Here is a 10,229-nt window from a genome sequence, read left to right as displayed (position 1 = left end):
TGATAACTATGTGTCATGACACACTGTTGTGTAATTATGTTGATTTTGGGGGCACTACGGAAAAAAACAGGCACCAACACAGCCACAAGGAAGCCTCATAATGCTATCACAAACTGTTGTCAGCATTTTAAAGGCAAGTCCATGATGCATGCATTGTACGTACTGCACTTGGTGAAAAGGCACATCTCGGGATGAAGCGACATCAAACAGTGAACAAATCAAGCCCGTAGCCTTATCCATTGTTGAGTTATGTTTGACTGGAATCAGTTTGTTATTCAATCAACGTAAAATTTTGTTAAATAGAAAAAGTTAAAATTCCATAAAAACTTTGGAAAGAGTTTGGGGTTGGTCTAAAGACATTTTTGAGCTTGGCTGTGCCTAACCAATGCTGCCAATCTGTCATAAATGGAAATCAAGGGTGTGGTGTTTTTAGCTGGAAAAGCCTGGTTCTTTGTGGTCCCTAATATACAGTACTACCGTGCTGTATGATGATTAATTTTGTGTCTGAAAACACTCCCCAACTATCAATTACTGAATAGTGAAGTTGTCATTTTCAACTACAGCATGGTTAGCCCGTTTCGCAGCATTACAAACTAAGAACAACATGGAAGAGTAGGGCTCGAAAATATTATCAAGACTAGCCCCTATGCTAAAAGCCTCAGTGAAGAACGAGTATCCATGAAAATAAAATTGCTAAAATTTGTCAACCCACAAAAATTACATACCTCAAAAATATGTACGTATACAGTATCTATGTACACTACGCACCTCTCTGGGGATCAGCTACTGACTCTGCATAAGCTACCGACTCTGTATAAGCTATGCTTCCATTTTCTTCATCCTCAATTCTGTCATATTGCTCTTCTGGAATTTCTGGAACTGTTGATTTTGTTTGCTCTTGCTGTTTCTTACGTTGAATAGAATGCACACAGTGGATGTGCTTACAGATGTGGCCATTGTTATAATTGTAGCATCTGTTGTCACATTTGTACATATGAATACAGAGGCAGCTACATTCCTTTGCTGTACAAATCATCTGATTTGATGAACACTCTTCACAAGGATCATTTTGGCATAATGTAATGGTATATCCCTCTGGGGTACTCCCTGATATGCTTTCAACATGCCACATACCACTGTCCACTTCCTAAATTAATAAAGGTTTTATAAACTATTATTATTACTGCTTTACAATGTCCAGCACTGAAGGTCTGACAGCAACTTGTGCTGCAGCCTTCAAGTTACATACCTAACCTATTAAAAACTGCAACATAAACATATGTACTTAACACAGCTAATAAGGCAAAACAGAAAATGGGCCAAAAAAGGATAAAACCCTTCCTACTGCTAATTTGAACTGCAGGCCACCCAATGTCTAGTTGAGTGCCACACTCAGTTTCCTCCAGAAGGGATGGATTTTCTTCCTTTATGATATAAAAAAACTATAACACTCTGGGCATGAATTTATTTAGGAGGAGAGGAGAATGCAAATTTTAATGAAAGTCTCGATGTACATCAGCAATAATTATCAACAACTGTAATAATGAATGAAATACAGGACATGTGCATCTAGTCAGTTACAGTACAGCTAAGTACCTGAGAATGCATCAGGAACAGTAATAACCTGAAATTACTTCTGCTCATTTTCAAGTACGTACCTGAGAATGCACCAGAGTCTAAAATAATTTTCCCAGGGGATTGTGGATGTCGCATGTGTAGCAATAAGGGACATGGATCTTTACACCGTCGCCCCTTACTCTGCTAACACTATTGTCTCCCCCCCAACAGTAATTTCCTGGCCCTGTTACTATGCATATATGTAACATCAATGCATTTCCGTGTTCATTTATTTCAGTGAATTACCACTTGTGTTGCTAATAGAACTCTGTGTTTTGAAGTCTAGAGTACAACTTGACAGCTGCTTGCAGCATGCAGTGTTGAAACAAGGAGCATTAATCTATTCTATATATATAAAGCTGAAAAGCTGTCTGTCTGTCTGTCTGTCTGACGGTCACGCTGCTTACTCACCAGACTTGGCGCGAATCGACATAGTCTGTGCTGATAATGAAGCGCTCATCATCCGCCTACTCTAAGATTGTTATCACGAGTTCACGCGTGCTTCCGTTCGGTCTCTACAGCGCGTAGAAGGCCAAGGTGTAGAGAAAACTTGAGCAACATTCCTTTGAAAACCACAGCACATACTGTTCAAGTGGTAGAACGCCTGACTAGCGTGTAAGAGGTCGTGGGTTCAAATCCACGTGTTGACAAATTTTTTTCTTTCTACTCAGTACCTTTTTGTGAACACCTTTTTAAAACACGACTTTTAGCTCATCATATCTTGGCATGCAAAACACGTATCGAGGCGGGACTTTAGCGAAATTAAACGCCCATCATCTGGCAACTCGAGTGTTGTTGTAGCAAATCAATACGTGCTTTTGTTCGCTCTTTATAGGGCGATGAAGGCACTGGTGTAGGGAAGGATCACTGAAAAGTTGAGCTACATTCCTGTCAAAACCACTGATAAACAACTGTGGCGATTTGTGCACCTCCCTTAACCCCAAGTTATTATAACCAGCCAGGGTTCAATCCCCGCCTATGTAGGTCATAACTTTTTTTTTCACTTTTGGGACCTTTTTGATGCACCTTTTTGCTCTATCTGTTCCATGCAAGTCTTCATCTACAAACTCTTATGATCAGTTTTTCAGCACTGGCACTGAATTACCTCACATAATAGGGACTCTTATAGCACTTTTGGGACAGGGCAGACAAATTGCCAACATATTTGTCCATCTGTGTGTTGGTCCAGTGTGTTGTATTAGAGTAGGTAAAAGCTTCTTTCACCAGTATCCAGAATGTCTACATCTTTGTTTTAAGCACATAGGTGTGCACTGACATGAAAAACTGTTTGTTCAGACTTACCTCAATACTGCTGTAGTAATAGGCAGCTTGCATGATTGAACAAATACTACTGTGCATCTGAAAAATGATAATACTGGAACCATGCAGATCCATAGTTTACACCGAGGAACTGCATCTGACCTGGCACAACTATTTCACTATCCTGCTTACATGCTTTCACTCTAAAGATTCATACATTACCTTATTGGTCAATTACACTGCAGGTGTTTCAAAACTGGGTTTTTGTATGGCAAGAGGTATATGTGTCACTGCAACATCAGAACTGAAAGTGCATAGGACAAGTTCTGAACTTTTGCTTGCCATGCAGTAACTATAACTGCAAATTGTGTTGACTTTAAATTATGCTCAAGTTCATTTCTCTTTGTGACAGTCGGTAAGGTAAACATCAAAATGTAGAAACTGAAACTGTACCGTGTGTACACAACCTGTATGTAATGTAGGGTATACTGTATACAATTGCCTTAGCTCGCATGCAGTTTAACTAATTAGCTAGCCTTGCATGCATGCTTCACTATAAATTATTATGTACTGCATAAGGATCATGTACTTTAAAGCACTATCGACATACCTGCTACACAGCAAATATAGGACACTAATATTTATGCTTGGTTCCCAATATATTAATTATTGTTGCATTAGTTCTCATGTAAAGCAGCAAAGGTTTCGTTTGTTCTATACAGCACGTTGAAGTCATTGGTAGGGAAGATGCACTGAATAATTAAACTACATTCCTGTCAAAACCACAAACAATAAACTTTAGTGTTTTGCATCATTAATGACATAAGAAAACCTCATGCTCTTTAAAAAATGTGACATCACCATGTACCCTACATAGCTACATTAGCAGTGCTGGTGTTTAATGCTTAGTCCCTCTTCGTGGCATTAAAATGTTTAATGTGGAGATGGTCCTGCACATAGGGCAGGTACCAATGCTAGTATACCATAATTTAGTTCTGCTGATATATTCATATATGTAGTAACCTTGGGTGACACTTAACCTGTATTGTGGTCCCTGGTTGAAGCACGTAGTTGAGCAGGTAAGGATATTAGATAACCTCTGAGTTGTACCAGAAGACTGGTATGTAGCTCTGTGAATTGGCAAAAACTACTTTTGCAATCTTAAAAGAACAGAAAAACAAACAAACTGTTGTATGGTTGTCTATTGTGTTTTCAGATTTTTTTGTATGACAAAACCCTGAGCCTGCTCTTCTTTTTGTGTGTACAAGGGATCTTTTTTCAACACAGAATAGGTGTGGTACAAGATGTGTTGTTATCTGGTTGTTATATCACACCACTAAAGCTGGCCAGCCTGGTTACTACAGTATTTAAACAGCCTTCATTTCTCACATGTACTAGTTGCTTTAATGTGCATTTTTTATTTGCATGGCAGTGCTGTGGACAAACATACAAGAACACACACTATTTATTTTTGCAAAAGAATTACTAATAGACTTTTGGCCGGCTGTGGTACGTACAATACCTGAAACCTTTAATACATTAGTAGAGCCTCAATCAAAAGCACTAAAACAAGACTCATTTGATAATGCACAATCCCAAATTCGTGCAGACGATTACTTGTGATACTATATAGCGTAATAACAGAGAATTTAACAATAATTGTATAACAATTCGTCAAATTCTCCCTCTAAAAATTTTATTTAGTGTATTCTCTAATACAATGTTGAATTGTAATGTAATGATAGTAGTTATTGAGTTCACCTGCATGTTAGTGTCAAGTTATTTAATAGTATTACACTGTACATACTACATAATTATGTTGCTGTATGTGTACTTAGTAACTTCTCACTGTGCTATTGTATATGTACATGGTTGTTAATACATATACAAACCTTCACTTTTGCTGCAGATATCATAAGACCTCGCTGATGATGATTCATCTCCTGCTTCACTTTCTTGTGTAATGCTGGTGGTAACAACCGATTCATTTTATAACGAAAAAATGCGTCCTTCTCATATTGCAAGAGATGATGGATAAGAAAATCCACTCTACGGTTGACTTTTCCGTTCAGATATGTGGTCTTCAGCTGGTTGTGAAAACTGTACAACATAATTATGTATGACAGTATGTATGTATCTTTTATATACATACCTCTCTAGGTACATGTTAGTATCTGTGTCTCCATGTTTAAAGTGACGATAGCATTTTGCCCACTTTTCTGTATATCAGCAAGAACATGTAGCAGCTTGAATTGTTTAATTACCTGCTCTGCTCAGATAATTTTCAGTGAAATATTTCACAAAGTCTGGCTCTTGTGATAACCAAACTTTTACGAATTGAGCTGCCCTAGTTTGAAATGTATTTATATCCATTTCTGATTGCAAAATGCACAAAGTTTGATAGAGCTCCTTCTGATTACATGGTGACACTGCTCTGAGTTTGTTCTTCCATGCCCTGTACAATAAAAGTAGAACCCGCATGTATAATAGACCTGTTGTGATCTATTAATTATCATGAAGAAGGATTCCATGTTCTGAGAATAATCAATGAACATTGGATATTGTGGATTGCAATGTACGTATTACTATGAAAATAATACTGGAAACTGGCCAACTACATAGAAAGGCCACTTCTTTATAAGGGCCAAGAATGTCTAAAGTGAGAAGTTTATAGAATAATATCACTGACATATTAAGGACAAGAAACTTCAGGTTATAAGTGACCGACTTTTTCAGGTGCCACTTTTGTTATCACTGCCAATCAAGTTTGTGCACTGTGTGTGTGTTTGTATGTGTGTGTGTAGTGCGTGCGTGCGTGCGTGCGTGCGTGCGTGTGTGTGTGTGTTCATGTGATATGTGTGTGTGCATTTTGTAGATAATTTTTGAGAACTTAAGAATTTGTAAACAACCAACATGAAAATCATTAAAACTGTATACATACATATGTTATGGTTGTTCATAAGAACTTGACAACCTACACGCATTTACACTCCCTCCCACATGTATCATGCAAAGACAAAAAGTACACTGCAACAATTTTTTTCTCTCCTTTCTCCACCTTTTCAAACATACTTTCTGTAGCAACTTTAAACAGGCTGTAGGACTAGGTGTCCTACAGACCTTCAGCACTTGTGCTGTAAAGCCTTAATAATTTTTTTTTAATTAACAGGCAGAAAACTTTAAGGCCTGTTGTCACTGTTACCTTTGTGTACTTGCCCTTACAGGTCACTTTGCTGGCATACTCTGTATGGATGCTAGTGTCACATATGTGGTTCATCTTACCTATCAACATGCCAGTGGCACAGCAAATGTCTAATGTCACCATACACAGTTCATGCGGCTGACCAACCGGTATTATCTGAGATATTAATTTTGATAATGTGTGTGTGTGGTTTGAAATTACCATCATCAGTCATCATGACATTTATGACAGTAGATGGTGATCTTGCTTTGATGCTACTCAAAAATGCTTCGATGACTTCACTTGATTCATGATCTGATAAACACCATGCAACAGGCTGACCTACATGTGATAAGTACTATCATTTTGATGCTGTGACATACATACCTTTACCATGGTCATCTGGTACAACACAAGTGATCAATTTAAATCTGTACTGATTTGTACTGTGTGTAGAATCAATGCACAAGATGGTTGGGGCATGCTGTCTGTAAAGTTCCATCTGGAATTGAGTTTGAAGTACCAACATAAATGTATCTTCTGGTACCATTGGATACTGAGTCTCTTTCATACCCTGAGGTTTTTAAACGAGGACAGGATTAAATGATTCTTCCGTGAGCTCTTGCACCATGACATTGACAGAGGTAGCATCATCTTCATGCCGTTTGATTCCAAAATCTTTGACTTTTGTTTGTATGTTGTTGATATCTATTTTGCTTAAAAAGTGTTTCCTTTTGACATCACTGTCAAATGTCTCACGATTGGTCCTGTCCCCAACTCCTGCTGGAATATCTAAAATAAACAGTGAACTTTCCACTATTTCTCATGAATATTGTACTCAATACAGTACTTGTAGGTGAAATATATATCCAATATATAAATGCAGTAAATTTGTGTCATATAGTGATGCATCTGTGCAGAAAGGTCACCCTTTTAAACTATGTATGTTTATTTCTCCAAGCAAGCAATCTTATACAGTAATCACTTATACATAATAATTATACTATTTTACATGTTGGCTCAGGTCATCTTGCTTAGAATATACAGTGGAAACTCTCTGTAACAGAGCTGCTGCAGAGGTAGAATGTATGGAGACGGACCTGTTTGTACCGAAATTGTTGTCCATATAACGGAGAGTTTTTGTATTGTGTCCTCTATTCGGAGAGTTTGTTAAGAGAGATTCCACTGCATGTAATACTAACATAATGCATACCACTTAAAATTCAAGTTGGATTTACTCCAAGGCTTAGTTTCATTGCCACTTCTTCTTTTGAGCTAGCTGGTAATGGTAGTTTTTGTAGCTCACTTTTATGGAAAAGGGTGTGCCCAGTATGAGCTGGAATATACTCCACTTCCACATGACCGTCACAAAAGTTTTCCACATACATACGTGAAAGACATGTGTTGTTTGTCTTTCTGCTGTCCTTCTGATTAAATCTTTTTTTGCTAGTAATCCTAGGTTTGGTGTTCTCCTCATACTTTCCGTTTCGACAGCAAATGTAAAAGAAGCGTTCCTTGATTGCTGTAGCAATGATACAGAGTGTTGTGTTAATGTCATGTAGTTGTGCATGCATAGCACATGTCCATGTTATACTCTTTACCTTCAGGTTGTGGATGGTATGTTTGTTGCTTCTTGACGTAAGATGTATTAGATGCCTCTTCTTCCTTTTCTTTCCATGTATGAAACTCTGCCATGCTAGTAAACTTCAAACTCTTCTTCCCTGCATGTGAATAATATGAGGGTGTGTGTCGTATAATTATTAGGATACACGTTAAAATAACCAGGTGAATGTGTATAACCTAGAACAGTGACACCACCATAATAAATAAAATAATAATCACCACAAAAGTGCTGCAATACTCAGCATTACTGTATATCTATCTACCTAGTGAATGATCATGAACTTCTTCACAGTGACTTATCAGCTCCTTGTTTGTTCTATAATTCTTTATTCCACAGCTGAAAGGACAACGAAAGTTTCTTGTACATTCATCACTGTCTATTCCATGGACTTGTTTAAGATGTTTATTCAGACGGTACTTCCTTCTGAAGGACTTTGTATACATCTGGAGCACGTATGCTGTGATTGTTCCACCTATGTTTATTATATAGTATGGTTGTATCTTGCATAGTGAATCACTTGACAACTTAATACTAAAGCTTACATCTGTAGTTTGCATGCAACTACAAGTATGCAAGGTTGCAAGTATGTAGCCTTCAAGCCATACGTTACTTGGCTATGGTACTTATAAACTAGCCATGTTTTAAGCTATGCTATATCATAGATTACATATTCCCTACTGCATCTTCCAGCCAATTGTTAATGATTAATCTTATTCACGTTATGAATTTAGTTAACTATGCACGAACACGAATGATGTGCCTAATGACCAGGTAAAATGAAAAGATTAAAGAAGTACCCCATGCTAAATACCTAGGAGTTACTATAGACCAACACCTAATGTGGAATGAGCATATAAGACAGATTACAGCAAAGGCTAACAATGTTAAGAGCTATCTCCAACGAAATTTAAAATCATGCCCTGTCAACATCAAAGTCGCCTGTTACCAAAGTATGGTAAGGTCAATTCTTGACTACGCATCGACCATTTGGTCACCATACACGCAGAAAGACATTCAAACCCTAGAGTCTGTACAAAGGAGGTCTGCTAGATTTGTATTCAACGACTACTCACCTTATAACAGTGTATCCAACATGCTTAATAATCTTGGCTGGAGTCCTCTTGCTGATAGGCGAAATGAACATAGCTAGATTAATAATGCTATTCAAAATAATTCATCATATTGTAGACATTAATGCTGATGATTTACTCCCACCTCGCCCTTGTATCCACTCTACAGGTGGACACTCAAAGAGATTCTTACAGTTACCAGCAAGAACTAATGCCTACTCAAACTCTTTTCTTCCAAGCAGTATTAAGCTATGGAACTCTTTACCAGATGATGTTGTAATTGTTACAGACCTCAATCATTTCAAACAAGGAATAACAGGACTATTATCTTAATTCTTAATTTTTGTAATGTAACTACTTTGTGCATATATGCTCCCCCGGGAGGCCTGCACAGTCATAAAAATTGAACTAACTTGCAGTGTTGGGCAAGTTACTTTGTAAAAGTAACTAGTTACATATTACATATTACTTGCAACTGAACTATTTAGTTACAGTTACATATTACCCATAAAATAAAGTAACTGTAATAATATTACATATTATATTACTTTGTGTCGACAACCTTAAGCTGTCACGTGTGAAACTATCACCTTATCACGTGACATGATTGCGTTGTTGGACAATATGCAAATTTTGGTTATAAGCAAGAAACTGGTGAATAAGCTTCATTGAGCAGGCCTCATTACTTCGTTGTGGCTAGGCGTTACTCAGAGGATAACTAACGAGATTAGTAACTTCGTTACTTGTAGTAATAATATTACGTAATATTAGACTCGTTATAGTAACTATATTACTTAGGTAACGCGTTACATTTGTAAGTAAAGTTGCTTGCGTTATATTACCTGTTTTTATAGCGTATTTCGTTATATTACTTTGTTACCACAAAAGTAATATTATTACGTAACGCATTACATAAGTAACGCGTTACTCCCAACACTGCTAACTTGATCAACTTTTCCGTCCTTTGTCTGATCTTCTTCCGTTGTACACTCATCGGTTTCATCCCCTGAGTGAGATTCCAGGTGATTCTCCATCATCAGGCGGACTTTAAACAAATGGTTCGCGCGCGATTTACTATTACGTATTCATGCATGCACGTGATTTTAGTTTTAATTTCGCGAGGGGCTTCTCGCTGCATAATGGCGTTCAAAAAAAATTGGCCCGGGTCGGGTCATCCGGGTCAGACCCGCTTTAAAACGTATCCGGGTCTGACCCGGATTGGATCACGTGCGAAGCAAATTAATTAGTTGGACGGTACGGAAGTGTATAAACGCGTCGTAGTTAAGTCCTGATGCAACCCAGTTACTTCCGTGAGCCACCCCCACTTATCGGACAATTGCCTGCAGCCACGCCCATTTTTCGGTGATACTAAAGCCTATAGGTATGCACGAAATCATGCTCATAGCTGCCTGCTGGTTTATGTGGAGCCACGCCCACTAATCGATTGTTGTACGAGATACGGTCAAGGCCAGCTTTT

At 37.9% G+C, this 10,229-nt stretch overlaps 1 long non-coding RNA gene across 1 annotated transcript; it reads right to left on the bottom strand.

The window, feature by feature from the left end:
• Window positions 1-7,222: 7,222 nt before the first annotated feature.
• Window positions 7,223-8,076, bottom strand: LOC136267177 (uncharacterized). The gene is made up of 3 exons (XR_010706564.1): window positions 7,945-8,076; window positions 7,660-7,779; window positions 7,223-7,580 (listed from the first exon to the last, which is right to left on the bottom strand). It is a non-coding gene; the product is annotated as an uncharacterized lncRNA (long non-coding RNA).
• Between the last annotated feature and the right edge of the window lie 2,153 nt (window positions 8,077-10,229).

The sequence above is a fragment of the Dysidea avara genome, chromosome 9, assembly GCF_963678975.1.
Source record: "Dysidea avara chromosome 9, odDysAvar1.4, whole genome shotgun sequence".
Lineage (NCBI taxonomy): Eukaryota > Metazoa > Porifera > Demospongiae > Dictyoceratida > Dysideidae > Dysidea > Dysidea avara.
The sequence above is the reverse complement of the archived record's forward strand: the minus strand, read 5'-3'. Positions and strand labels throughout refer to the sequence as shown.